Source organism: Lissotriton helveticus, chromosome 1_2 (genome assembly GCF_964261635.1).
Source record: "Lissotriton helveticus chromosome 1_2, aLisHel1.1, whole genome shotgun sequence".
Lineage (NCBI taxonomy): Eukaryota > Metazoa > Chordata > Amphibia > Caudata > Salamandridae > Lissotriton > Lissotriton helveticus.
Genome location: NC_136058.1, coordinates 339194830 through 339218507, shown reverse-complemented (window position 1 = coordinate 339218507; position 23678 = coordinate 339194830). Strand labels below are relative to the sequence as shown.

Below are 23678 nucleotides of genomic sequence, written 5' to 3'. Positions count from 1 at the left end.
GCCAAGACGGAACATCCACTTTGGTGTGAAATCCTCCTTTGAGGTGATAAGACGTAACTCACAGTGTGCTCTCAGAAGTGGTAGCTTTGAGAGGGAGCCGCGATTAATATTGATGATTTTCATCTGTCTGCTCCTGGTCCCCACCCCCCACAACCTTTCTTGAGCGAGAGGTAATTTCAGTGCTTTGAGCTTCTGCTACCCCTCCTTCGATAGCTCAGTTGGTAGAGCGGAGGACTGTAGCATTAATTCGGGCATCCTTAGGTCGCTGGTTCAAATCCGGCTCGAAGGATTTTGTGGTTTCATTTCCATGTCTTTTGCTGTTAATCAACAATACCTTCCGTTGATTATGAAAAAGTCCCCGAGCTTCGATAAATACTGGAAAAGAAGCGTACTCTATCTGCTTTCAAAGGGAATTGATGACATAGTCATCGCTAGGGGAGGCGTGAAGAACAGTAAAGGAAACCTGCTGATCAAAACTGCTACCAAAGCATTGCATTAGTACATGTATGCCCTTGGCAGACTTCCAATTGCATTGCACCACGGTAGCTGCTTGGCAGCCAATCACACTGTGACTTGCCTTCAATTTGAGTGTCCACCGATGGGCAAGAGGGCATAGCCAATGGAATCATCCCCCGAAAGGCTGAGCAAGCTGGAAAGTAGACCAACAGTTTACACATTTGGGGAAATCCTGAGAAGTTTTGCATTCCAAACTGAGCAAATAAAAGCCCTGCCGGAGAATCGAACCCTGATTGCACTAAGTATATGCTCCATGAAGACAGCCCTCACGTAAGGCGTGGGCAATTTCATGCCTGACACTTTACATTCTAGTCTCAAATCGAGACTTTGCAGTCCGTGGGCTCCAGAGTCTCCTTGCATCCAGCAAAACTTTAGAGGGCAGTGGAGGGGATGTAGCTCAGTGGTAGAGCGCATGCTTCGCATGTATGAGGCCCCGGGTTCAATCCCCGGCATCTCCAGGAGTCGCTGTTCTGTATCTCGGCTTTTTCCAGAAGGCTAGCCTGCCACCTTGTGGAAAGTTGAGGTTTCTCAGGCAGTTGGGGGGTCAGAACCCCACTCAAATAGGTTGCATTGAAAAATATTGTTTGAAATAGGCATAGTTTCCACTTTTCAAGAAAATCTGAGAATTTTGCTTGCCAAAAGGAGGAAATAAATGCCCTCTCTGAGGATCGAACTCAGGACCTTCAGATTATGAGACTGACGCGCTGCCTACTGCGCTAAGAAGGTTGCACACAAGCATCTCTAAACAAGACTATAGACCAGGAAGATAATCCAGGTGCGAGGCTTAAGGATTTTCCTGACTGAGACTTTATGCTGCAGTGTCAAGTGGGTTGACTTGGCAGACACTTACATTCAGGGTTTCCATGCATACAGTAAAACTTGGCATACAAGGGGATGTAGCTCAGTGGTAGAGCGCATGCTTTGCATGTATGAGGCCCCGGGTTCAATCCCCGGCATCTCCAGACTTTTGCCATGCTTATCTTGGATTTTGGCAGAAAACTAGGCTGGCTGTCAGTATTAAGGAAGAGATATGTCATGCAACTGGGATACGAACCCCACTTAAACTGTGAGACGTGTGCCTTGGAAAACCCCATGAAATGGGGCTATCTCATTTTTGATGCTTATAGAACCAAAGAATCTTACTTGTTTAAGCCATCAAAGTGATGATTAATCTTGGCAATCTTAATACATTTAGGATAGAAATCGGTGGCAGCCATCTTGGTCATTGGTAAGGGTTCTTCCTCTAAACCAGAGACTCTCTACAGTAGCTTCAAGAAAAACTGAATATGTTGCCTTTACTCTACTGATTTTTCCATTCTCTTTCCTTTCAAAAATGAACCCAAAATGCATGTTCTTGAAGCTGGGTGCGTGGTAATGACTCCCATAACTTTCTGTCATTTTTCTCACGGTTAAAGCCTTCCATCCATTTGCCACCAATGCTTCCTAAGGTCTTTGTATCAAAGTTCCTTTCCTTTCTGTAAAATTCATCATTGCGGCGCCCCTGCTTTTCACCAAGCCAAGACGGAACATCCACTTTGGTGTGAAATCCTCCTTTGAGGTGATAAGACGTAACTCACAGTGTGCTCTCAGAAGTGGTAGCTTTGAGAGGGAGCCGCGATTAATATTGATGATTTTCATCTGTCTGCTCCTGGTCCCCACCCCCCACAACCTTTCTTGAGCGAGAGGTAATTTCAGTGCTATGAGCTTCTGCTACCCCTCCTTCGATAGCTCAGTTGGTAGAGCGGAGGACTGTAGCATTAATTCGGGCATCCTTAGGTCGCTGGTTCAAATCCGGCTCGAAGGATTTTGTGGTTTCATTTCCATGTCTTTTGCTGTTAATCAACAATACCTTCCGTTGATTATGAAAAAGTCCCCGAGCTTCGATAAATACTGGAAAAGAAGCGTACTCTATCTGCTTTCAAAGGGAATTGATGACATAGTCATCGCTAGGGGAGGCGTGAAGAACAGTAAAGGAAACCTGCTGATCAAAACTGCTACCAAAGCATTGCATTAGTACATGTATGCCCTTGGCAGACTTCCAATTGCATTGCACCACGGTAGCTGCTTGGCAGCCAATCACACTGTGACTTGCCTTCAATTTGAGTGTCCACCGATGGGCAAGAGGGCATAGCCAATGGAATCATCCCCCGAAAGGCTGAGCAAGCTGGAAAGTAGACCAACAGTTTACACATTTGGGGAAATCCTGAGAAGTTTTGCATTCCAAACTGAGCAAATAAAAGCCCTGCCGGAGAATCGAACCCTGATTGCACTAAGTATATGCTCCATGAAGACAGCCCTCACGTAAGGCGTGGGCAATTTCATGCCTGACACTTTACATTCTAGTCTCAAATCGAGACTTTGCAGTCCGTGGGCTCCAGAGTCTCCTTGCATCCAGCAAAACTTTAGAGGGCAGTGGAGGGGATGTAGCTCAGTGGTAGAGCGCATGCTTCGCATGTATGAGGCCCCGGGTTCAATCCCCGGCATCTCCAGGAGTCGCTGTTCTGTATCTCGGCTTTTTCCAGAAGGCTAGCCTGCCACCTTGTGGAAAGTTGAGGTTTCTCAGGCAGTTGGGGGGTCAGAACCCCACTCAAATAGGTTGCATTGAAAAATATTGTTTGAAATAGGCATAGTTTCCACTTTTCAAGAAAATCTGAGAATTTTGCTTGCCAAAAGGAGGAAATAAATGCCCTCTCTGAGGATCGAACTCAGGACCTTCAGATTATGAGACTGACGCGCTGCCTACTGCGCTAAGAAGGCTGCACACAAGCATCTCTAAACAAGACTATAGACCAGGAAGATAATCCAGGTGCGAGGCTTAAGGATTTTCCTGACTGAGACTTTATGCTGCAGTGTCAAGTGGGTTGACTTGGCAGACACTTACATTCAGGGTTTCCATGCATACAGTAAAACTTGGCATACAAGGGGATGTAGCTCAGTGGTAGAGCGCATGCTTTGCATGTATGAGGCCCCGGGTTCAATCCCCGGCATCTCCAGACTTTTGCCATGCTTATCTTGGATTTTGGCAGAAAACTAGGCTGGCTGTCAGTATTAAGGAAGAGATATGTCATGCAACTGGGATACGAACCCCACTTAAACTGTGAGACGTGTGCCTTGGAAAACCCCATGAAATGGGGCTATCTCATTTTTGATGCTTATAGAACCAAAGAATCTTACTTGTTTAAGCCATCAAAGTGATGATTAATCTTGGCAATCTTAATACATTTAGGATAGAAATCGGTGGCAGCCATCTTGGTCATTGGTAAGGGTTCTTCCTCTAAACCAGAGACTCTCTACAGTAGCTTCAAGAAAAACTGAATATGTTGCCTTTACTCTACTGATTTTTCCATTCTCTTTCCTTTCAAAAATGAACCCAAAATGCATGTTCTTGAAGCTGGGTGCGTGGTAATGACTCCCATAACTTTCTGTCATTTTTCTCACGGTTAAAGCCTTCCATCCATTTGCCACCAATGCTTCCTAAGGTCTTTGTATCAAAGTTCCTTTCCTTTCTGTAAAATTCATCATTGCGGCGCCCCTGCTTTTCACCAAGCCAAGACGGAACATCCACTTTGGTGTGAAATCCTCCTTTGAGGTGATAAGACGTAACTCACAGTGTGCTCTCAGAAGTGGTAGCTTTGAGAGGGAGCCGCGATTAATATTGATGATTTTCATCTGTCTGCTCCTGGTCCCCACCCCCCACAACCTTTCTTGAGCGAGAGGTAATTTCAGTGCTATGAGCTTCTGCTACCCCTCCTTCGATAGCTCAGTTGGTAGAGCGGAGGACTGTAGCATTAATTCGGGCATCCTTAGGTCGCTGGTTCAAATCCGGCTCGAAGGATTTTGTGGTTTCATTTCCATGTCTTTTGCTGTTAATCAACAATACCTTCCGTTGATTATGAAAAAGTCCCCGAGCTTCGATAAATACTGGAAAAGAAGCGTACTCTATCTGCTTTCAAAGGGAATTGATGACATAGTCATCGCTAGGGGAGGCGTGAAGAACAGTAAAGGAAACCTGCTGATCAAAACTGCTACCAAAGCATTGCATTAGTACATGTATGCCCTTGGCAGACTTCCAATTGCATTGCACCACGGTAGCTGCTTGGCAGCCAATCACACTGTGACTTGCCTTCAATTTGAGTGTCCACCGATGGGCAAGAGGGCATAGCCAATGGAATCATCCCCCGAAAGGCTGAGCAAGCTGGAAAGTAGACCAACAGTTTACACATTTGGGGAAATCCTGAGAAGTTTTGCATTCCAAACTGAGCAAATAAAAGCCCTGCCGGAGAATCGAACCCTGATTGCACTAAGTATATGCTCCATGAAGACAGCCCTCACGTAAGGCGTGGGCAATTTCATGCCTGACACTTTACATTCTAGTCTCAAATCGAGACTTTGCAGTCCGTGGGCTCCAGAGTCTCCTTGCATCCAGCAAAACTTTAGAGGGCAGTGGAGGGGATGTAGCTCAGTGGTAGAGCGCATGCTTCGCATGTATGAGGCCCCGGGTTCAATCCCCGGCATCTCCAGGAGTCGCTGTTCTGTATCTCGGCTTTTTCCAGAAGGCTAGCCTGCCACCTTGTGGAAAGTTGAGGTTTCTCAGGCAGTTGGGGGGTCAGAACCCCACTCAAATAGGTTGCATTGAAAAATATTGTTTGAAATAGGCATAGTTTCCACTTTTCAAGAAAATCTGAGAATTTTGCTTGCCAAAAGGAGGAAATAAATGCCCTCTCTGAGGATCGAACTCAGGACCTTCAGATTATGAGACTGACGCGCTGCCTACTGCGCTAAGAAGGCTGCACACAAGCATCTCTAAACAAGACTATAGACCAGGAAGATAATCCAGGTGCGAGGCTTAAGGATTTTCCTGACTGAGACTTTATGCTGCAGTGTCAAGTGGGTTGACTTGGCAGACACTTACATTCAGGGTTTCCATGCATACAGTAAAACTTGGCATACAAGGGGATGTAGCTCAGTGGTAGAGCGCATGCTTTGCATGTATGAGGCCCCGGGTTCAATCCCCGGCATCTCCAGACTTTTGCCATGCTTATCTTGGATTTTGGCAGAAAACTAGGCTGGCTGTCAGTATTAAGGAAGAGATATGTCATGCAACTGGGATACGAACCCCACTTAAACTGTGAGACGTGTGCCTTGGAAAACCCCATGAAATGGGGCTATCTCATTTTTGATGCTTATAGAACCAAAGAATCTTACTTGTTTAAGCCATCAAAGTGATGATTAATCTTGGCAATCTTAATACATTTAGGATAGAAATCGGTGGCAGCCATCTTGGTCATTGGTAAGGGTTCTTCCTCTAAACCAGAGACTCTCTACAGTAGCTTCAAGAAAAACTGAATATGTTGCCTTTACTCTACTGATTTTTCCATTCTCTTTCCTTTCAAAAATGAACCCAAAATGCATGTTCTTGAAGCTGGGTGCGTGGTAATGACTCCCATAACTTTCTGTCATTTTTCTCACGGTTAAAGCCTTCCATCCATTTGCCACCAATGCTTCCTAAGGTCTTTGTATCAAAGTTCCTTTCCTTTCTGTAAAATTCATCATTGCGGCGCCCCTGCTTTTCACCAAGCCAAGACGGAACATCCACTTTGGTGTGAAATCCTCCTTTGAGGTGATAAGACGTAACTCACAGTGTGCTCTCAGAAGTGGTAGCTTTGAGAGGGAGCCGCGATTAATATTGATGATTTTCATCTGTCTGCTCCTGGTCCCCACCCCCCACAACCTTTCTTGAGCGAGAGGTAATTTCAGTGCTATGAGCTTCTGCTACCCCTCCTTCGATAGCTCAGTTGGTAGAGCGGAGGACTGTAGCATTAATTCGGGCATCCTTAGGTCGCTGGTTCAAATCCGGCTCGAAGGATTTTGTGGTTTCATTTCCATGTCTTTTGCTGTTAATCAACAATACCTTCCGTTGATTATGAAAAAGTCCCCGAGCTTCGATAAATACTGGAAAAGAAGCGTACTCTATCTGCTTTCAAAGGGAATTGATGACATAGTCATCGCTAGGGGAGGCGTGAAGAACAGTAAAGGAAACCTGCTGATCAAAACTGCTACCAAAGCATTGCATTAGTACATGTATGCCCTTGGCAGACTTCCAATTGCATTGCACCACGGTAGCTGCTTGGCAGCCAATCACACTGTGACTTGCCTTCAATTTGAGTGTCCACCGATGGGCAAGAGGGCATAGCCAATGGAATCATCCCCCGAAAGGCTGAGCAAGCTGGAAAGTAGACCAACAGTTTACACATTTGGGGAAATCCTGAGAAGTTTTGCATTCCAAACTGAGCAAATAAAAGCCCTGCCGGAGAATCGAACCCTGATTGCACTAAGTATATGCTCCATGAAGACAGCCCTCACGTAAGGCGTGGGCAATTTCATGCCTGACACTTTACATTCTAGTCTCAAATCGAGACTTTGCAGTCCGTGGGCTCCAGAGTCTCCTTGCATCCAGCAAAACTTTAGAGGGCAGTGGAGGGGATGTAGCTCAGTGGTAGAGCGCATGCTTCGCATGTATGAGGCCCCGGGTTCAATCCCCGGCATCTCCAGGAGTCGCTGTTCTGTATCTCGGCTTTTTCCAGAAGGCTAGCCTGCCACCTTGTGGAAAGTTGAGGTTTCTCAGGCAGTTGGGGGGTCAGAACCCCACTCAAATAGGTTGCATTGAAAAATATTGTTTGAAATAGGCATAGTTTCCACTTTTCAAGAAAATCTGAGAATTTTGCTTGCCAAAAGGAGGAAATAAATGCCCTCTCTGAGGATCGAACTCAGGACCTTCAGATTATGAGACTGACGCGCTGCCTACTGCGCTAAGAAGGCTGCACACAAGCATCTCTAAACAAGACTATAGACCAGGAAGATAATCCAGGTGCGAGGCTTAAGGATTTTCCTGACTGAGACTTTATGCTGCAGTGTCAAGTGGGTTGACTTGGCAGACACTTACATTCAGGGTTTCCATGCATACAGTAAAACTTGGCATACAAGGGGATGTAGCTCAGTGGTAGAGCGCATGCTTTGCATGTATGAGGCCCCGGGTTCAATCCCCGGCATCTCCAGACTTTTGCCATGCTTATCTTGGATTTTGGCAGAAAACTAGGCTGGCTGTCAGTATTAAGGAAGAGATATGTCATGCAACTGGGATACGAACCCCACTTAAACTGTGAGACGTGTGCCTTGGAAAACCCCATGAAATGGGGCTATCTCATTTTTGATGCTTATAGAACCAAAGAATCTTACTTGTTTAAGCCATCAAAGTGATGATTAATCTTGGCAATCTTAATACATTTAGGATAGAAATCGGTGGCAGCCATCTTGGTCATTGGTAAGGGTTCTTCCTCTAAACCAGAGACTCTCTACAGTAGCTTCAAGAAAAACTGAATATGTTGCCTTTACTCTACTGATTTTTCCATTCTCTTTCCTTTCAAAAATGAACCCAAAATGCATGTTCTTGAAGCTGGGTGCGTGGTAATGACTCCCATAACTTTCTGTCATTTTTCTCACGGTTAAAGCCTTCCATCCATTTGCCACCAATGCTTCCTAAGGTCTTTGTATCAAAGTTCCTTTCCTTTCTGTAAAATTCATCATTGCGGCGCCCCTGCTTTTCACCAAGCCAAGACGGAACATCCACTTTGGTGTGAAATCCTCCTTTGAGGTGATAAGACGTAACTCACAGTGTGCTCTCAGAAGTGGTAGCTTTGAGAGGGAGCCGCGATTAATATTGATGATTTTCATCTGTCTGCTCCTGGTCCCCACCCCCCACAACCTTTCTTGAGCGAGAGGTAATTTCAGTGCTATGAGCTTCTGCTACCCCTCCTTCGATAGCTCAGTTGGTAGAGCGGAGGACTGTAGCATTAATTCGGGCATCCTTAGGTCGCTGGTTCAAATCCGGCTCGAAGGATTTTGTGGTTTCATTTCCATGTCTTTTGCTGTTAATCAACAATACCTTCCGTTGATTATGAAAAAGTCCCCGAGCTTCGATAAATACTGGAAAAGAAGCGTACTCTATCTGCTTTCAAAGGGAATTGATGACATAGTCATCGCTAGGGGAGGCGTGAAGAACAGTAAAGGAAACCTGCTGATCAAAACTGCTACCAAAGCATTGCATTAGTACATGTATGCCCTTGGCAGACTTCCAATTGCATTGCACCACGGTAGCTGCTTGGCAGCCAATCACACTGTGACTTGCCTTCAATTTGAGTGTCCACCGATGGGCAAGAGGGCATAGCCAATGGAATCATCCCCCGAAAGGCTGAGCAAGCTGGAAAGTAGACCAACAGTTTACACATTTGGGGAAATCCTGAGAAGTTTTGCATTCCAAACTGAGCAAATAAAAGCCCTGCCGGAGAATCGAACCCTGATTGCACTAAGTATATGCTCCATGAAGACAGCCCTCACGTAAGGCGTGGGCAATTTCATGCCTGACACTTTACATTCTAGTCTCAAATCGAGACTTTGCAGTCCGTGGGCTCCAGAGTCTCCTTGCATCCAGCAAAACTTTAGAGGGCAGTGGAGGGGATGTAGCTCAGTGGTAGAGCGCATGCTTCGCATGTATGAGGCCCCGGGTTCAATCCCCGGCATCTCCAGGAGTCGCTGTTCTGTATCTCGGCTTTTTCCAGAAGGCTAGCCTGCCACCTTGTGGAAAGTTGAGGTTTCTCAGGCAGTTGGGGGGTCAGAACCCCACTCAAATAGGTTGCATTGAAAAATATTGTTTGAAATAGGCATAGTTTCCACTTTTCAAGAAAATCTGAGAATTTTGCTTGCCAAAAGGAGGAAATAAATGCCCTCTCTGAGGATCGAACTCAGGACCTTCAGATTATGAGACTGACGCGCTGCCTACTGCGCTAAGAAGGCTGCACACAAGCATCTCTAAACAAGACTATAGACCAGGAAGATAATCCAGGTGCGAGGCTTAAGGATTTTCCTGACTGAGACTTTATGCTGCAGTGTCAAGTGGGTTGACTTGGCAGACACTTACATTCAGGGTTTCCATGCATACAGTAAAACTTGGCATACAAGGGGATGTAGCTCAGTGGTAGAGCGCATGCTTTGCATGTATGAGGCCCCGGGTTCAATCCCCGGCATCTCCAGACTTTTGCCATGCTTATCTTGGATTTTGGCAGAAAACTAGGCTGGCTGTCAGTATTAAGGAAGAGATATGTCATGCAACTGGGATACGAACCCCACTTAAACTGTGAGACGTGTGCCTTGGAAAACCCCATGAAATGGGGCTATCTCATTTTTGATGCTTATAGAACCAAAGAATCTTACTTGTTTAAGCCATCAAAGTGATGATTAATCTTGGCAATCTTAATACATTTAGGATAGAAATCGGTGGCAGCCATCTTGGTCATTGGTAAGGGTTCTTCCTCTAAACCAGAGACTCTCTACAGTAGCTTCAAGAAAAACTGAATATGTTGCCTTTACTCTACTGATTTTTCCATTCTCTTTCCTTTCAAAAATGAACCCAAAATGCATGTTCTTGAAGCTGGGTGCGTGGTAATGACTCCCATAACTTTCTGTCATTTTTCTCACGGTTAAAGCCTTCCATCCATTTGCCACCAATGCTTCCTAAGGTCTTTGTATCAAAGTTCCTTTCCTTTCTGTAAAATTCATCATTGCGGCGCCCCTGCTTTTCACCAAGCCAAGACGGAACATCCACTTTGGTGTGAAATCCTCCTTTGAGGTGATAAGACGTAACTCACAGTGTGCTCTCAGAAGTGGTAGCTTTGAGAGGGAGCCGCGATTAATATTGATGATTTTCATCTGTCTGCTCCTGGTCCCCACCCCCCACAACCTTTCTTGAGCGAGAGGTAATTTCAGTGCTATGAGCTTCTGCTACCCCTCCTTCGATAGCTCAGTTGGTAGAGCGGAGGACTGTAGCATTAATTCGGGCATCCTTAGGTCGCTGGTTCAAATCCGGCTCGAAGGATTTTGTGGTTTCATTTCCATGTCTTTTGCTGTTAATCAACAATACCTTCCGTTGATTATGAAAAAGTCCCCGAGCTTCGATAAATACTGGAAAAGAAGCGTACTCTATCTGCTTTCAAAGGGAATTGATGACATAGTCATCGCTAGGGGAGGCGTGAAGAACAGTAAAGGAAACCTGCTGATCAAAACTGCTACCAAAGCATTGCATTAGTACATGTATGCCCTTGGCAGACTTCCAATTGCATTGCACCACGGTAGCTGCTTGGCAGCCAATCACACTGTGACTTGCCTTCAATTTGAGTGTCCACCGATGGGCAAGAGGGCATAGCCAATGGAATCATCCCCCGAAAGGCTGAGCAAGCTGGAAAGTAGACCAACAGTTTACACATTTGGGGAAATCCTGAGAAGTTTTGCATTCCAAACTGAGCAAATAAAAGCCCTGCCGGAGAATCGAACCCTGATTGCACTAAGTATATGCTCCATGAAGACAGCCCTCACGTAAGGCGTGGGCAATTTCATGCCTGACACTTTACATTCTAGTCTCAAATCGAGACTTTGCAGTCCGTGGGCTCCAGAGTCTCCTTGCATCCAGCAAAACTTTAGAGGGCAGTGGAGGGGATGTAGCTCAGTGGTAGAGCGCATGCTTCGCATGTATGAGGCCCCGGGTTCAATCCCCGGCATCTCCAGGAGTCGCTGTTCTGTATCTCGGCTTTTTCCAGAAGGCTAGCCTGCCACCTTGTGGAAAGTTGAGGTTTCTCAGGCAGTTGGGGGGTCAGAACCCCACTCAAATAGGTTGCATTGAAAAATATTGTTTGAAATAGGCATAGTTTCCACTTTTCAAGAAAATCTGAGAATTTTGCTTGCCAAAAGGAGGAAATAAATGCCCTCTCTGAGGATCGAACTCAGGACCTTCAGATTATGAGACTGACGCGCTGCCTACTGCGCTAAGAAGGCTGCACACAAGCATCTCTAAACAAGACTATAGACCAGGAAGATAATCCAGGTGCGAGGCTTAAGGATTTTCCTGACTGAGACTTTATGCTGCAGTGTCAAGTGGGTTGACTTGGCAGACACTTACATTCAGGGTTTCCATGCATACAGTAAAACTTGGCATACAAGGGGATGTAGCTCAGTGGTAGAGCGCATGCTTTGCATGTATGAGGCCCCGGGTTCAATCCCCGGCATCTCCAGACTTTTGCCATGCTTATCTTGGATTTTGGCAGAAAACTAGGCTGGCTGTCAGTATTAAGGAAGAGATATGTCATGCAACTGGGATACGAACCCCACTTAAACTGTGAGACGTGTGCCTTGGAAAACCCCATGAAATGGGGCTATCTCATTTTTGATGCTTATAGAACCAAAGAATCTTACTTGTTTAAGCCATCAAAGTGATGATTAATCTTGGCAATCTTAATACATTTAGGATAGAAATCGGTGGCAGCCATCTTGGTCATTGGTAAGGGTTCTTCCTCTAAACCAGAGACTCTCTACAGTAGCTTCAAGAAAAACTGAATATGTTGCCTTTACTCTACTGATTTTTCCATTCTCTTTCCTTTCAAAAATGAACCCAAAATGCATGTTCTTGAAGCTGGGTGCGTGGTAATGACTCCCATAACTTTCTGTCATTTTTCTCACGGTTAAAGCCTTCCATCCATTTGCCACCAATGCTTCCTAAGGTCTTTGTATCAAAGTTCCTTTCCTTTCTGTAAAATTCATCATTGCGGCGCCCCTGCTTTTCACCAAGCCAAGACGGAACATCCACTTTGGTGTGAAATCCTCCTTTGAGGTGATAAGACGTAACTCACAGTGTGCTCTCAGAAGTGGTAGCTTTGAGAGGGAGCCGCGATTAATATTGATGATTTTCATCTGTCTGCTCCTGGTCCCCACCCCCCACAACCTTTCTTGAGCGAGAGGTAATTTCAGTGCTATGAGCTTCTGCTACCCCTCCTTCGATAGCTCAGTTGGTAGAGCGGAGGACTGTAGCATTAATTCGGGCATCCTTAGGTCGCTGGTTCAAATCCGGCTCGAAGGATTTTGTGGTTTCATTTCCATGTCTTTTGCTGTTAATCAACAATACCTTCCGTTGATTATGAAAAAGTCCCCGAGCTTCGATAAATACTGGAAAAGAAGCGTACTCTATCTGCTTTCAAAGGGAATTGATGACATAGTCATCGCTAGGGGAGGCGTGAAGAACAGTAAAGGAAACCTGCTGATCAAAACTGCTACCAAAGCATTGCATTAGTACATGTATGCCCTTGGCAGACTTCCAATTGCATTGCACCACGGTAGCTGCTTGGCAGCCAATCACACTGTGACTTGCCTTCAATTTGAGTGTCCACCGATGGGCAAGAGGGCATAGCCAATGGAATCATCCCCCGAAAGGCTGAGCAAGCTGGAAAGTAGACCAACAGTTTACACATTTGGGGAAATCCTGAGAAGTTTTGCATTCCAAACTGAGCAAATAAAAGCCCTGCCGGAGAATCGAACCCTGATTGCACTAAGTATATGCTCCATGAAGACAGCCCTCACGTAAGGCGTGGGCAATTTCATGCCTGACACTTTACATTCTAGTCTCAAATCGAGACTTTGCAGTCCGTGGGCTCCAGAGTCTCCTTGCATCCAGCAAAACTTTAGAGGGCAGTGGAGGGGATGTAGCTCAGTGGTAGAGCGCATGCTTCGCATGTATGAGGCCCCGGGTTCAATCCCCGGCATCTCCAGGAGTCGCTGTTCTGTATCTCGGCTTTTTCCAGAAGGCTAGCCTGCCACCTTGTGGAAAGTTGAGGTTTCTCAGGCAGTTGGGGGGTCAGAACCCCACTCAAATAGGTTGCATTGAAAAATATTGTTTGAAATAGGCATAGTTTCCACTTTTCAAGAAAATCTGAGAATTTTGCTTGCCAAAAGGAGGAAATAAATGCCCTCTCTGAGGATCGAACTCAGGACCTTCAGATTATGAGACTGACGCGCTGCCTACTGCGCTAAGAAGGCTGCACACAAGCATCTCTAAACAAGACTATAGACCAGGAAGATAATCCAGGTGCGAGGCTTAAGGATTTTCCTGACTGAGACTTTATGCTGCAGTGTCAAGTGGGTTGACTTGGCAGACACTTACATTCAGGGTTTCCATGCATACAGTAAAACTTGGCATACAAGGGGATGTAGCTCAGTGGTAGAGCGCATGCTTTGCATGTATGAGGCCCCGGGTTCAATCCCCGGCATCTCCAGACTTTTGCCATGCTTATCTTGGATTTTGGCAGAAAACTAGGCTGGCTGTCAGTATTAAGGAAGAGATATGTCATGCAACTGGGATACGAACCCCACTTAAACTGTGAGACGTGTGCCTTGGAAAACCCCATGAAATGGGGCTATCTCATTTTTGATGCTTATAGAACCAAAGAATCTTACTTGTTTAAGCCATCAAAGTGATGATTAATCTTGGCAATCTTAATACATTTAGGATAGAAATCGGTGGCAGCCATCTTGGTCATTGGTAAGGGTTCTTCCTCTAAACCAGAGACTCTCTACAGTAGCTTCAAGAAAAACTGAATATGTTGCCTTTACTCTACTGATTTTTCCATTCTCTTTCCTTTCAAAAATGAACCCAAAATGCATGTTCTTGAAGCTGGGTGCGTGGTAATGACTCCCATAACTTTCTGTCATTTTTCTCACGGTTAAAGCCTTCCATCCATTTGCCACCAATGCTTCCTAAGGTCTTTGTATCAAAGTTCCTTTCCTTTCTGTAAAATTCATCATTGCGGCGCCCCTGCTTTTCACCAAGCCAAGACGGAACATCCACTTTGGTGTGAAATCCTCCTTTGAGGTGATAAGACGTAACTCACAGTGTGCTCTCAGAAGTGGTAGCTTTGAGAGGGAGCCGCGATTAATATTGATGATTTTCATCTGTCTGCTCCTGGTCCCCACCCCCCACAACCTTTCTTGAGCGAGAGGTAATTTCAGTGCTATGAGCTTCTGCTACCCCTCCTTCGATAGCTCAGTTGGTAGAGCGGAGGACTGTAGCATTAATTCGGGCATCCTTAGGTCGCTGGTTCAAATCCGGCTCGAAGGATTTTGTGGTTTCATTTCCATGTCTTTTGCTGTTAATCAACAATACCTTCCGTTGATTATGAAAAAGTCCCCGAGCTTCGATAAATACTGGAAAAGAAGCGTACTCTATCTGCTTTCAAAGGGAATTGATGACATAGTCATCGCTAGGGGAGGCGTGAAGAACAGTAAAGGAAACCTGCTGATCAAAACTGCTACCAAAGCATTGCATTAGTACATGTATGCCCTTGGCAGACTTCCAATTGCATTGCACCACGGTAGCTGCTTGGCAGCCAATCACACTGTGACTTGCCTTCAATTTGAGTGTCCACCGATGGGCAAGAGGGCATAGCCAATGGAATCATCCCCCGAAAGGCTGAGCAAGCTGGAAAGTAGACCAACAGTTTACACATTTGGGGAAATCCTGAGAAGTTTTGCATTCCAAACTGAGCAAATAAAAGCCCTGCCGGAGAATCGAACCCTGATTGCACTAAGTATATGCTCCATGAAGACAGCCCTCACGTAAGGCGTGGGCAATTTCATGCCTGACACTTTACATTCTAGTCTCAAATCGAGACTTTGCAGTCCGTGGGCTCCAGAGTCTCCTTGCATCCAGCAAAACTTTAGAGGGCAGTGGAGGGGATGTAGCTCAGTGGTAGAGCGCATGCTTCGCATGTATGAGGCCCCGGGTTCAATCCCCGGCATCTCCAGGAGTCGCTGTTCTGTATCTCGGCTTTTTCCAGAAGGCTAGCCTGCCACCTTGTGGAAAGTTGAGGTTTCTCAGGCAGTTGGGGGGTCAGAACCCCACTCAAATAGGTTGCATTGAAAAATATTGTTTGAAATAGGCATAGTTTCCACTTTTCAAGAAAATCTGAGAATTTTGCTTGCCAAAAGGAGGAAATAAATGCCCTCTCTGAGGATCGAACTCAGGACCTTCAGATTATGAGACTGACGCGCTGCCTACTGCGCTAAGAAGGCTGCACACAAGCATCTCTAAACAAGACTATAGACCAGGAAGATAATCCAGGTGCGAGGCTTAAGGATTTTCCTGACTGAGACTTTATGCTGCAGTGTCAAGTGGGTTGACTTGGCAGACACTTACATTCAGGGTTTCCATGCATACAGTAAAACTTGGCATACAAGGGGATGTAGCTCAGTGGTAGAGCGCATGCTTTGCATGTATGAGGCCCCGGGTTCAATCCCCGGCATCTCCAGACTTTTGCCATGCTTATCTTGGATTTTGGCAGAAAACTAGGCTGGCTGTCAGTATTAAGGAAGAGATATGTCATGCAACTGGGATACGAACCCCACTTAAACTGTGAGACGTGTGCCTTGGAAAACCCCATGAAATGGGGCTATCTCATTTTTGATGCTTATAGAACCAAAGAATCTTACTTGTTTAAGCCATCAAAGTGATGATTAATCTTGGCAATCTTAATACATTTAGGATAGAAATCGGTGGCAGCCATCTTGGTCATTGGTAAGGGTTCTTCCTCTAAACCAGAGACTCTCTACAGTAGCTTCAAGAAAAACTGAATATGTTGCCTTTACTCTACTGATTTTTCCATTCTCTTTCCTTTCAAAAATGAACCCAAAATGCATGTTCTTGAAGCTGGGTGCGTGGTAATGACTCCCATAACTTTCTGTCATTTTTCTCACGGTTAAAGCCTTCCATCCATTTGCCACCAATGCTTCCTAAGGTCTTTGTATCAAAGTTCCTTTCCTTTCTGTAAAATTCATCATTGCGGCGCCCCTGCTTTTCACCAAGCCAAGACGGAACATCCACTTTGGTGTGAAATCCTCCTTTGAGGTGATAAGACGTAACTCACAGTGTGCTCTCAGAAGTGGTAGCTTTGAGAGGGAGCCGCGATTAATATTGATGATTTTCATCTGTCTGCTCCTGGTCCCCACCCCCCACAACCTTTCTTGAGCGAGAGGTAATTTCAGTGCTATGAGCTTCTGCTACCCCTCCTTCGATAGCTCAGTTGGTAGAGCGGAGGACTGTAGCATTAATTCGGGCATCCTTAGGTCGCTGGTTCAAATCCGGCTCGAAGGATTTTGTGGTTTCATTTCCATGTCTTTTGCTGTTAATCAACAATACCTTCCGTTGATTATGAAAAAGTCCCCGAGCTTCGATAAATACTGGAAAAGAAGCGTACTCTATCTGCTTTCAAAGGGAATTGATGACATAGTCATCGCTAGGGGAGGCGTGAAGAACAGTAAAGGAAACCTGCTGATCAAAACTGCTACCAAAGCATTGCATTAGTACATGTATGCCCTTGGCAGACTTCCAATTGCATTGCACCACGGTAGCTGCTTGGCAGCCAATCACACTGTGACTTGCCTTCAATTTGAGTGTCCACCGATGGGCAAGAGGGCATAGCCAATGGAATCATCCCCCGAAAGGCTGAGCAAGCTGGAAAGTAGACCAACAGTTTACACATTTGGGGAAATCCTGAGAAGTTTTGCATTCCAAACTGAGCAAATAAAAGCCCTGCCGGAGAATCGAACCCTGATTGCACTAAGTATATGCTCCATGAAGACAGCCCTCACGTAAGGCGTGGGCAATTTCATGCCTGACACTTTACATTCTAGTCTCAAATCGAGACTTTGCAGTCCGTGGGCTCCAGAGTCTCCTTGCATCCAGCAAAACTTTAGAGGGCAGTGGAGGGGATGTAGCTCAGTGGTAGAGCGCATGCTTCGCATGTATGAGGCCCCGGGTTCAATCCCCGGCATCTCCAGGAGTCGCTGTTCTGTATCTCGGCTTTTTCCAGAAGGCTAGCCTGCCACCTTGTGGAAAGTTGAGGTTTCTCAGGCAGTTGGGGGGTCAGAACCCCACTCAAATAGGTTGCATTGAAAAATATTGTTTGAAATAGGCATAGTTTCCACTTTTCAAGAAAATCTGAGAATTTTGCTTGCCAAAAGGAGGAAATAAATGCCCTCTCTGAGGATCGAACTCAGGACCTTCAGATTATGAGACTGACGCGCTGCCTACTGCGCTAAGAAGGCTGCACACAAGCATCTCTAAACAAGACTATAGACCAGGAAGATAATCCAGGTGCGAGGCTTAAGGATTTTCCTGACTGAGACTTTATGCTGCAGTGTCAAGTGGGTTGACTTGGCAGACACTTACATTCAGGGTTTCCATGCATACAGTAAAACTTGGCATACAAGGGGATGTAGCTCAGTGGTAGAGCGCATGCTTTGCATGTATGAGGCCCCGGGTTCAATCCCCGGCATCTCCAGACTTTTGCCATGCTTATCTTGGATTTTGGCAGAAAACTAGGCTGGCTGTCAGTATTAAGGAAGAGATATGTCATGCAACTGGGATACGAACCCCACTTAAACTGTGAGACGTGTGCCTTGGAAAACCCCATGAAATGGGGCTATCTCATTTTTGATGCTTATAGAACCAAAGAATCTTACTTGTTTAAGCCATCAAAGTGATGATTAATCTTGGCAATCTTAATACATTTAGGATAGAAATCGGTGGCAGCCATCTTGGTCATTGGTAAGGGTTCTTCCTCTAAACCAGAGACTCTCTACAGTAGCTTCAAGAAAAACTGAATATGTTGCCTTTACTCTACTGATTTTTCCATTCTCTTTCCTTTCAAAAATGAACCCAAAATGCATGTTCTTGAAGCTGGGTGCGTGGTAATGACTCCCATAACTTTCTGTCATTTTTCTCACGGTTAAAGCCTTCCATCCATTTGCCACCAATGCTTCCTAAGGTCTTTGTATCAAAGTTCCTTTCCTTTCTGTAAAATTCATCATTGCGGCGCCCCTGCTTTTCACCAAGCCAAGACGGAACATCCACTTTGGTGTGAAATCCTCCTTTGAGGTGATAAGACGTAACTCACAGTGTGCTCTCAGAAGTGGTAGCTTTGAGAGGGAGCCGCGATTAATATTGATGATTTTCATCTGTCTGCTCCTGGTCCCCACCCCCCACAACCTTTCTTGAGCGAGAGGTAATTTCAGTGCTATGAGCTTCTGCTACCCCTCCTTCGATAGCTCAGTTGGTAGAGCGGAGGACTGTAGCATTAATTCGGGCATCCTTAGGTCGCTGGTTCAAATCCGGCTCGAAGGATTTTGTGGTTTCATTTCCATGTCTTTTGCTGTTAATCAACAATACCTTCCGTTGATTATGAAAAAGTCCCCGAGCTTCGATAAATACTGGAAAAGAAGCGTACTCTATCTGCTTTCAAAGGGAATTGATGACATAGTCATCGCTAGGGGAGGCGTGAAGAACAGTAAAGGAAACCTGCTGATCAAAACTGCTACCAAAGCATTGCATTAGTACATGTATGCCCTTGGCAGACTTCCAATTGCATTGCACCACGGTAGCTGCTTGGCAGCCAATCACACTGTGACTTGCCTTCAATTTGAGTGTCCACCGATGGGCAAGAGGGCATAGCCAATGGAATCATCCCCCGAAAGGCTGAGCAAGCTGGAAAGTAGACCAACAGTTTACACATTTGGGGAAATCCTGAGAAGTTTTGCATTCCAAACTGAGCAAATAAAAGCCCTGCCGGAGAATCGAACCCTGATTGCACTAAGTATATGCTCCATGAAGACAGCCCTCACGTAAGGCGTGGGCAATTTCATGCCTGACACTTTACATTCTAGTCTCAAATCGAGACTTTGCAGTCCGTGGGCTCCAGAGTCTCCTTGCATCCAGCAAAACTTTAGAGGGCAGTGGAGGGGATGTAGCTCAGTGGTAGAGCGCATGCTTCGCATGTATGAGGCCCCGGGTTCAATCCCCGGCATCTCCAGGAGTCGCTGTTCTGTATCTCGGCTTTTTCCAGAAGGCTAGCCTGCCACCTTGTGGAAAGTTGAGGTTTCTCAGGCAGTTGGGGGGTCAGAACCCCACTCAAATAGGTTGCATTGAAAAATATTGTTTGAAATAGGCATAGTTTCCACTTTTCAAGAAAATCTGAGAATTTTGCTTGCCAAAAGGAGGAAATAAATGCCCTCTCTGAGGATCGAACTCAGGACCTTCAGATTATGAGACTGACGCGCTGCCTACTGCGCTAAGAAGGCTGCACACAAGCATCTCTAAACAAGACTATAGACCAGGAAGATAATCCAGGTGCGAGGCTTAAGGATTTTCCTGACTGAGACTTTATGCTGCAGTGTCAAGTGGGTTGACTTGGCAGACACTTACATTCAGGGTTTCCATGCATACAGTAAAACTTGGCATACAAGGGGATGTAGCTCAGTGGTAGAGCGCATGCTTTGCATGTATGAGGCCCCGGGTTCAATCCCCGGCATCTCCAGACTTTTGCCATGCTTATCTTGGATTTTGGCAGAAAACTAGGCTGGCTGTCAGTATTAAGGAAGAGATATGTCATGCAACTGGGATACGAACCCCACTTAAACTGTGAGACGTGTGCCTTGGAAAACCCCATGAAATGGGGCTATCTCATTTTTGATGCTTATAGAACCAAAGAATCTTACTTGTTTAAGCCATCAAAGTGATGATTAATCTTGGCAATCTTAATACATTTAGGATAGAAATCGGTGGCAGCCATCTTGGTCATTGGTAAGGGTTCTTCCTCTAAACCAGAGACTCTCTACAGTAGCTTCAAGAAAAACTGAATATGTTGCCTTTACTCTACTGATTTTTCCATTCTCTTTCCTTTCAAAAATGAACCCAAAATGCATGTTCTTGAAGCTGGGTGCGTGGTAATGACTCCCATAACTTTCTGTCATTTTTCTCACGGTTAAAGCCTTCCATCCATTTGCCACCAATGCTTCCTAAGGTCTTTGTATCAAAGTTCCTTTCCTTTCTGTAAAATTCATCATTGCGGCGCCCCTGCTTTTCACCAAGCCAAGACGGAACATCCACTTTGGTGTGAAATCCTCCTTTGAGGTGATAAGACGTAACTCACAGTGTGCTCTCAGAAGTGGTAGCTTTGAGAGGGAGCCGCGATTAATATTGATGATTTTCATCTGTCTGCTCCTGGTCCCCACCCCCCACAACCTTTCTTGAGCGAGAGGTAATTTCAGTGCTATGAGCTTCTGCTACCCCTCCTTCGATAGCTCAGTTGGTAGAGCGGAGGACTGTAGCATTAATTCGGGCATCCTTAGGTCGCTGGTTCAAATCCGGCTCGAAGGATTTTGTGGTTTCATTTCCATGTCTTTTGCTGTTAATCAACAATACCTTCCGTTGATTATGAAAAAGTCCCCGAGCTTCGATAAATACTGGAAAAGAAGCGTACTCTATCTGCTTTCAAAGGGAATTGATGACATAGTCATCGCTAGGGGAGGCGTGAAGAACAGTAAAGGAAACCTGCTGATCAAAACTGCTACCAAAGCATTGCATTAGTACATGTATGCCCTTGGCAGACTTCCAATTGCATTGCACCACGGTAGCTGCTTGGCAGCCAATCACACTGTGACTTGCCTTCAATTTGAGTGTCCACCGATGGGCAAGAGGGCATAGCCAATGGAATCATCCCCCGAAAGGCTGAGCAAGCTGGAAAGTAGACCAACAGTTTACACATTTGGGGAAATCCTGAGAAGTTTTGCATTCCAAACTGAGCAAATAAAAGCCCTGCCGGAGAATCGAACCCTGATTGCACTAAGTATATGCTCCATGAAGACAGCCCTCACGTAAGGCGTGGGCAATTTCATGCCTGACACTTTACATTCTAGTCTCAAATCGAGACTTTGCAGTCCGTGGGCTCCAGAGTCTCCTTGCATCCAGCAAAACTTTAGAGGGCAGTGGAGGGGATGTAGCTCAGTGGTAGAGCGCATGCTTCGCATGTATGAGGCCCCGGGTTCAATCCCCGGCATCTCCAGGAGTCGCTGTTCTGTATCTCGGCTTTTTCCAGAAGGCTAGCCTGCCACCTTGTGGAAAGTTGAGGTTTCTCAGGCAGTTGGGGGGTCAGAACCCCACTCAAATAGGTTGCATTGAAAAATATTGTTTGAAATAGGCATAGTTTCCACTTTTCAAGAAAATCTGAGAATTTTGCTTGCCAAAAGGAGGAAATAAATGCCCTCTCTGAGGATCGAACTCAGGACCTTCAGATTATGAGACTGACGCGCTGCCTACTGCGCTAAGAAGGCTGCACACAAGCATCTCTAAACAAGACTATAGACCAGGAAGATAATCCAGGTGCGAGGCTTAAGGATTTTCCTGACTGAGACTTTATGCTGCAGTGTCAAGTGGGTTGACTTGGCAGACACTTACATTCAGGGTTTCCATGCATACAGTAAAACTTGGCATACAAGGGGATGTAGCTCAGTGGTAGAGCGCATGCTTTGCATGTATGAGGCCCCGGGTTCAATCCCCGGCATCTCCAGACTTTTGCCATGCTTATCTTGGATTTTGGCAGAAAACTAGGCTGGCTGTCAGTATTAAGGAAGAGATATGTCATGCAACTGGGATACGAACCCCACTTAAACTGTGAGACGTGTGCCTTGGAAAACCCCATGAAATGGGGCTATCTCATTTTTGATGCTTATAGAACCAAAGAATCTTACTTGTTTAAGCCATCAAAGTGATGATTAATCTTGGCAATCTTAATACATTTAGGATAGAAATCGGTGGCAGCCATCTTGGTCATTGGTAAGGGTTCTTCCTCTAAACCAGAGACTCTCTACAGTAGCTTCAAGAAAAACTGAATATGTTGCCTTTACTCTACTGATTTTTCCATTCTCTTTCCTTTCAAAAATGAACCCAAAATGCATGTTCTTGAAGCTGGGTGCGTGGTAATGACTCCCATAACTTTCTGTCATTTTTCTCACGGTTAAAGCCTTCCATCCATTTGCCACCAATGCTTCCTAAGGTCTTTGTATCAAAGTTCCTTTCCTTTCTGTAAAATTCATCATTGCGGCGCCCCTGCTTTTCACCAAGCCAAGACGGAACATCCACTTTGGTGTGAAATCCTCCTTTGAGGTGATAAGACGTAACTCACAGTGTGCTCTCAGAAGTGGTAGCTTTGAGAGGGAGCCGCGATTAATATTGATGATTTTCATCTGTCTGCTCCTGGTCCCCACCCCCCACAACCTTTCTTGAGCGAGAGGTAATTTCAGTGCTATGAGCTTCTGCTACCCCTCCTTCGATAGCTCAGTTGGTAGAGCGGAGGACTGTAGCATTAATTCGGGCATCCTTAGGTCGCTGGTTCAAATCCGGCTCGAAGGATTTTGTGGTTTCATTTCCATGTCTTTTGCTGTTAATCAACAATACCTTCCGTTGATTATGAAAAAGTCCCCGAGCTTCGATAAATACTGGAAAAGAAGCGTACTCTATCTGCTTTCAAAGGGAATTGATGACATAGTCATCGCTAGGGGAGGCGTGAAGAACAGTAAAGGAAACCTGCTGATCAAAACTGCTACCAAAGCATTGCATTAGTACATGTATGCCCTTGGCAGACTTCCAATTGCATTGCACCACGGTAGCTGCTTGGCAGCCAATCACACTGTGACTTGCCTTCAATTTGAGTGTCCACCGATGGGCAAGAGGGCATAGCCAATGGAATCATCCCCCGAAAGGCTGAGCAAGCTGGAAAGTAGACCAACAGTTTACACATTTGGGGAAATCCTGAGAAGTTTTGCATTCCAAACTGAGCAAATAAAAGCCCTGCCGGAGAATCGAACCCTGATTGCACTAAGTATATGCTCCATGAAGACAGCCCTCACGTAAGGCGTGGGCAATTTCATGCCTGACACTTTACATTCTAGTCTCAAATCGAGACTTTGCAGTCCGTGGGCTCCAGAGTCTCCTTGCATCCAGCAAAACTTTAGAGGGCAGTGGAGGGGATGTAGCTCAGTGGTAGAGCGCATGCTTCGCATGTATGAGGCCCCGGGTTCAATCCCCGGCATCTCCAGGAGTCGCTGTTCTGTATCTCGGCTTTTTCCAGAAGGCTAGCCTGCCACCTTGTGGAAAGTTGAGGTTTCTCAGGCAGTTGGGGGGTCAGAACCCCACTCAAATAGGTTGCATTGAAAAATATTGTTTGAAATAGGCATAGTTTCCACTTTTCAAGAAAATCTGAGAATTTTGCTTGCCAAAAGGAGGAAATAAATGCCCTCTCTGAGGATCGAACTCAGGACCTTCAGATTATGAGACTGACGCGCTGCCTACTGCGCTAAGAAGGCTGCACACAAGCATCTCTAAACAAGACTATAGACCAGGAAGATAATCCAGGTGCGAGGCTTAAGGATTTTCCTGACTGAGACTTTATGCTGCAGTG

General features: G+C 45.7%; 47 non-coding genes across 47 annotated transcripts; 35 read left to right on the top strand and 12 right to left on the bottom strand.

The window, feature by feature from the left end:
* Nucleotides 1–203: 203 nt before the first annotated feature.
* Nucleotides 204–289, top strand: TRNAY-GUA (transfer RNA tyrosine (anticodon GUA)). Its single transcript is given in 2 exon segments — nt 204–240; nt 254–289. It is a non-coding gene; the product is annotated as a tRNA-Tyr (tRNA).
* A 613-nt stretch (nt 290–902) lies between these two features.
* On the top strand, nt 903–974 carry TRNAA-CGC (transfer RNA alanine (anticodon CGC)). The gene has a single exon. It is a non-coding gene; the product is annotated as a tRNA-Ala (tRNA).
* Nucleotides 975–1169: 195 nt separating this feature from the next.
* TRNAM-CAU (transfer RNA methionine (anticodon CAU)) lies at nt 1170–1242 on the bottom strand. The gene has a single exon. It is a non-coding gene; the product is annotated as a tRNA-Met (tRNA).
* Nucleotides 1243–1406: 164 nt separating this feature from the next.
* Nucleotides 1407–1478, top strand: TRNAA-UGC (transfer RNA alanine (anticodon UGC)). The gene has a single exon. It is a non-coding gene; the product is annotated as a tRNA-Ala (tRNA).
* A 756-nt stretch (nt 1479–2234) lies between these two features.
* Nucleotides 2235–2320, top strand: TRNAY-GUA (transfer RNA tyrosine (anticodon GUA)). Its single transcript is given in 2 exon segments — nt 2235–2271; nt 2285–2320. It is a non-coding gene; the product is annotated as a tRNA-Tyr (tRNA).
* A 613-nt stretch (nt 2321–2933) lies between these two features.
* TRNAA-CGC (transfer RNA alanine (anticodon CGC)) lies at nt 2934–3005 on the top strand. The gene has a single exon. It is a non-coding gene; the product is annotated as a tRNA-Ala (tRNA).
* Nucleotides 3006–3200: 195 nt separating this feature from the next.
* Nucleotides 3201–3273, bottom strand: TRNAM-CAU (transfer RNA methionine (anticodon CAU)). The gene has a single exon. It is a non-coding gene; the product is annotated as a tRNA-Met (tRNA).
* Nucleotides 3274–3437: 164 nt separating this feature from the next.
* Nucleotides 3438–3509, top strand: TRNAA-UGC (transfer RNA alanine (anticodon UGC)). The gene has a single exon. It is a non-coding gene; the product is annotated as a tRNA-Ala (tRNA).
* Nucleotides 3510–4265: 756 nt separating this feature from the next.
* Nucleotides 4266–4351, top strand: TRNAY-GUA (transfer RNA tyrosine (anticodon GUA)). The gene is given in 2 exon segments: nt 4266–4302; nt 4316–4351. It is a non-coding gene; the product is annotated as a tRNA-Tyr (tRNA).
* Nucleotides 4352–4964: 613 nt separating this feature from the next.
* On the top strand, nt 4965–5036 carry TRNAA-CGC (transfer RNA alanine (anticodon CGC)). The gene has a single exon. It is a non-coding gene; the product is annotated as a tRNA-Ala (tRNA).
* Nucleotides 5037–5231: 195 nt separating this feature from the next.
* TRNAM-CAU (transfer RNA methionine (anticodon CAU)) lies at nt 5232–5304 on the bottom strand. The gene has a single exon. It is a non-coding gene; the product is annotated as a tRNA-Met (tRNA).
* Nucleotides 5305–5468: 164 nt separating this feature from the next.
* Nucleotides 5469–5540, top strand: TRNAA-UGC (transfer RNA alanine (anticodon UGC)). The gene has a single exon. It is a non-coding gene; the product is annotated as a tRNA-Ala (tRNA).
* A 756-nt stretch (nt 5541–6296) lies between these two features.
* Nucleotides 6297–6382, top strand: TRNAY-GUA (transfer RNA tyrosine (anticodon GUA)). Its single transcript is given in 2 exon segments — nt 6297–6333; nt 6347–6382. It is a non-coding gene; the product is annotated as a tRNA-Tyr (tRNA).
* Nucleotides 6383–6995: 613 nt separating this feature from the next.
* On the top strand, nt 6996–7067 carry TRNAA-CGC (transfer RNA alanine (anticodon CGC)). Its single transcript has one exon. It is a non-coding gene; the product is annotated as a tRNA-Ala (tRNA).
* Nucleotides 7068–7262: 195 nt separating this feature from the next.
* Nucleotides 7263–7335, bottom strand: TRNAM-CAU (transfer RNA methionine (anticodon CAU)). The gene has a single exon. It is a non-coding gene; the product is annotated as a tRNA-Met (tRNA).
* Nucleotides 7336–7499: 164 nt separating this feature from the next.
* On the top strand, nt 7500–7571 carry TRNAA-UGC (transfer RNA alanine (anticodon UGC)). The gene has a single exon. It is a non-coding gene; the product is annotated as a tRNA-Ala (tRNA).
* Nucleotides 7572–8327: 756 nt separating this feature from the next.
* Nucleotides 8328–8413, top strand: TRNAY-GUA (transfer RNA tyrosine (anticodon GUA)). Its single transcript is given in 2 exon segments — nt 8328–8364; nt 8378–8413. It is a non-coding gene; the product is annotated as a tRNA-Tyr (tRNA).
* A 613-nt stretch (nt 8414–9026) lies between these two features.
* Nucleotides 9027–9098, top strand: TRNAA-CGC (transfer RNA alanine (anticodon CGC)). Its single transcript has one exon. It is a non-coding gene; the product is annotated as a tRNA-Ala (tRNA).
* Nucleotides 9099–9293: 195 nt separating this feature from the next.
* TRNAM-CAU (transfer RNA methionine (anticodon CAU)) lies at nt 9294–9366 on the bottom strand. Its single transcript has one exon. It is a non-coding gene; the product is annotated as a tRNA-Met (tRNA).
* Nucleotides 9367–9530: 164 nt separating this feature from the next.
* Nucleotides 9531–9602, top strand: TRNAA-UGC (transfer RNA alanine (anticodon UGC)). Its single transcript has one exon. It is a non-coding gene; the product is annotated as a tRNA-Ala (tRNA).
* Nucleotides 9603–10358: 756 nt separating this feature from the next.
* Nucleotides 10359–10444, top strand: TRNAY-GUA (transfer RNA tyrosine (anticodon GUA)). The gene is given in 2 exon segments: nt 10359–10395; nt 10409–10444. It is a non-coding gene; the product is annotated as a tRNA-Tyr (tRNA).
* Nucleotides 10445–11057: 613 nt separating this feature from the next.
* Nucleotides 11058–11129, top strand: TRNAA-CGC (transfer RNA alanine (anticodon CGC)). The gene has a single exon. It is a non-coding gene; the product is annotated as a tRNA-Ala (tRNA).
* A 195-nt stretch (nt 11130–11324) lies between these two features.
* On the bottom strand, nt 11325–11397 carry TRNAM-CAU (transfer RNA methionine (anticodon CAU)). The gene has a single exon. It is a non-coding gene; the product is annotated as a tRNA-Met (tRNA).
* Nucleotides 11398–11561: 164 nt separating this feature from the next.
* TRNAA-UGC (transfer RNA alanine (anticodon UGC)) lies at nt 11562–11633 on the top strand. The gene has a single exon. It is a non-coding gene; the product is annotated as a tRNA-Ala (tRNA).
* A 756-nt stretch (nt 11634–12389) lies between these two features.
* Nucleotides 12390–12475, top strand: TRNAY-GUA (transfer RNA tyrosine (anticodon GUA)). The gene is given in 2 exon segments: nt 12390–12426; nt 12440–12475. It is a non-coding gene; the product is annotated as a tRNA-Tyr (tRNA).
* A 613-nt stretch (nt 12476–13088) lies between these two features.
* Nucleotides 13089–13160, top strand: TRNAA-CGC (transfer RNA alanine (anticodon CGC)). Its single transcript has one exon. It is a non-coding gene; the product is annotated as a tRNA-Ala (tRNA).
* A 195-nt stretch (nt 13161–13355) lies between these two features.
* On the bottom strand, nt 13356–13428 carry TRNAM-CAU (transfer RNA methionine (anticodon CAU)). Its single transcript has one exon. It is a non-coding gene; the product is annotated as a tRNA-Met (tRNA).
* A 164-nt stretch (nt 13429–13592) lies between these two features.
* TRNAA-UGC (transfer RNA alanine (anticodon UGC)) lies at nt 13593–13664 on the top strand. Its single transcript has one exon. It is a non-coding gene; the product is annotated as a tRNA-Ala (tRNA).
* A 756-nt stretch (nt 13665–14420) lies between these two features.
* TRNAY-GUA (transfer RNA tyrosine (anticodon GUA)) lies at nt 14421–14506 on the top strand. Its single transcript is given in 2 exon segments — nt 14421–14457; nt 14471–14506. It is a non-coding gene; the product is annotated as a tRNA-Tyr (tRNA).
* Nucleotides 14507–15119: 613 nt separating this feature from the next.
* On the top strand, nt 15120–15191 carry TRNAA-CGC (transfer RNA alanine (anticodon CGC)). Its single transcript has one exon. It is a non-coding gene; the product is annotated as a tRNA-Ala (tRNA).
* Nucleotides 15192–15386: 195 nt separating this feature from the next.
* Nucleotides 15387–15459, bottom strand: TRNAM-CAU (transfer RNA methionine (anticodon CAU)). Its single transcript has one exon. It is a non-coding gene; the product is annotated as a tRNA-Met (tRNA).
* A 164-nt stretch (nt 15460–15623) lies between these two features.
* Nucleotides 15624–15695, top strand: TRNAA-UGC (transfer RNA alanine (anticodon UGC)). Its single transcript has one exon. It is a non-coding gene; the product is annotated as a tRNA-Ala (tRNA).
* A 756-nt stretch (nt 15696–16451) lies between these two features.
* On the top strand, nt 16452–16537 carry TRNAY-GUA (transfer RNA tyrosine (anticodon GUA)). The gene is given in 2 exon segments: nt 16452–16488; nt 16502–16537. It is a non-coding gene; the product is annotated as a tRNA-Tyr (tRNA).
* Nucleotides 16538–17150: 613 nt separating this feature from the next.
* TRNAA-CGC (transfer RNA alanine (anticodon CGC)) lies at nt 17151–17222 on the top strand. Its single transcript has one exon. It is a non-coding gene; the product is annotated as a tRNA-Ala (tRNA).
* A 195-nt stretch (nt 17223–17417) lies between these two features.
* TRNAM-CAU (transfer RNA methionine (anticodon CAU)) lies at nt 17418–17490 on the bottom strand. The gene has a single exon. It is a non-coding gene; the product is annotated as a tRNA-Met (tRNA).
* A 164-nt stretch (nt 17491–17654) lies between these two features.
* TRNAA-UGC (transfer RNA alanine (anticodon UGC)) lies at nt 17655–17726 on the top strand. Its single transcript has one exon. It is a non-coding gene; the product is annotated as a tRNA-Ala (tRNA).
* A 756-nt stretch (nt 17727–18482) lies between these two features.
* On the top strand, nt 18483–18568 carry TRNAY-GUA (transfer RNA tyrosine (anticodon GUA)). Its single transcript is given in 2 exon segments — nt 18483–18519; nt 18533–18568. It is a non-coding gene; the product is annotated as a tRNA-Tyr (tRNA).
* Nucleotides 18569–19181: 613 nt separating this feature from the next.
* Nucleotides 19182–19253, top strand: TRNAA-CGC (transfer RNA alanine (anticodon CGC)). The gene has a single exon. It is a non-coding gene; the product is annotated as a tRNA-Ala (tRNA).
* Nucleotides 19254–19448: 195 nt separating this feature from the next.
* On the bottom strand, nt 19449–19521 carry TRNAM-CAU (transfer RNA methionine (anticodon CAU)). The gene has a single exon. It is a non-coding gene; the product is annotated as a tRNA-Met (tRNA).
* Nucleotides 19522–19685: 164 nt separating this feature from the next.
* Nucleotides 19686–19757, top strand: TRNAA-UGC (transfer RNA alanine (anticodon UGC)). The gene has a single exon. It is a non-coding gene; the product is annotated as a tRNA-Ala (tRNA).
* A 756-nt stretch (nt 19758–20513) lies between these two features.
* TRNAY-GUA (transfer RNA tyrosine (anticodon GUA)) lies at nt 20514–20599 on the top strand. The gene is given in 2 exon segments: nt 20514–20550; nt 20564–20599. It is a non-coding gene; the product is annotated as a tRNA-Tyr (tRNA).
* Nucleotides 20600–21212: 613 nt separating this feature from the next.
* Nucleotides 21213–21284, top strand: TRNAA-CGC (transfer RNA alanine (anticodon CGC)). The gene has a single exon. It is a non-coding gene; the product is annotated as a tRNA-Ala (tRNA).
* A 195-nt stretch (nt 21285–21479) lies between these two features.
* TRNAM-CAU (transfer RNA methionine (anticodon CAU)) lies at nt 21480–21552 on the bottom strand. The gene has a single exon. It is a non-coding gene; the product is annotated as a tRNA-Met (tRNA).
* Nucleotides 21553–21716: 164 nt separating this feature from the next.
* TRNAA-UGC (transfer RNA alanine (anticodon UGC)) lies at nt 21717–21788 on the top strand. Its single transcript has one exon. It is a non-coding gene; the product is annotated as a tRNA-Ala (tRNA).
* A 756-nt stretch (nt 21789–22544) lies between these two features.
* TRNAY-GUA (transfer RNA tyrosine (anticodon GUA)) lies at nt 22545–22630 on the top strand. Its single transcript is given in 2 exon segments — nt 22545–22581; nt 22595–22630. It is a non-coding gene; the product is annotated as a tRNA-Tyr (tRNA).
* Nucleotides 22631–23243: 613 nt separating this feature from the next.
* Nucleotides 23244–23315, top strand: TRNAA-CGC (transfer RNA alanine (anticodon CGC)). The gene has a single exon. It is a non-coding gene; the product is annotated as a tRNA-Ala (tRNA).
* Nucleotides 23316–23510: 195 nt separating this feature from the next.
* On the bottom strand, nt 23511–23583 carry TRNAM-CAU (transfer RNA methionine (anticodon CAU)). Its single transcript has one exon. It is a non-coding gene; the product is annotated as a tRNA-Met (tRNA).
* Nucleotides 23584–23678: the final 95 nt, after the last annotated feature.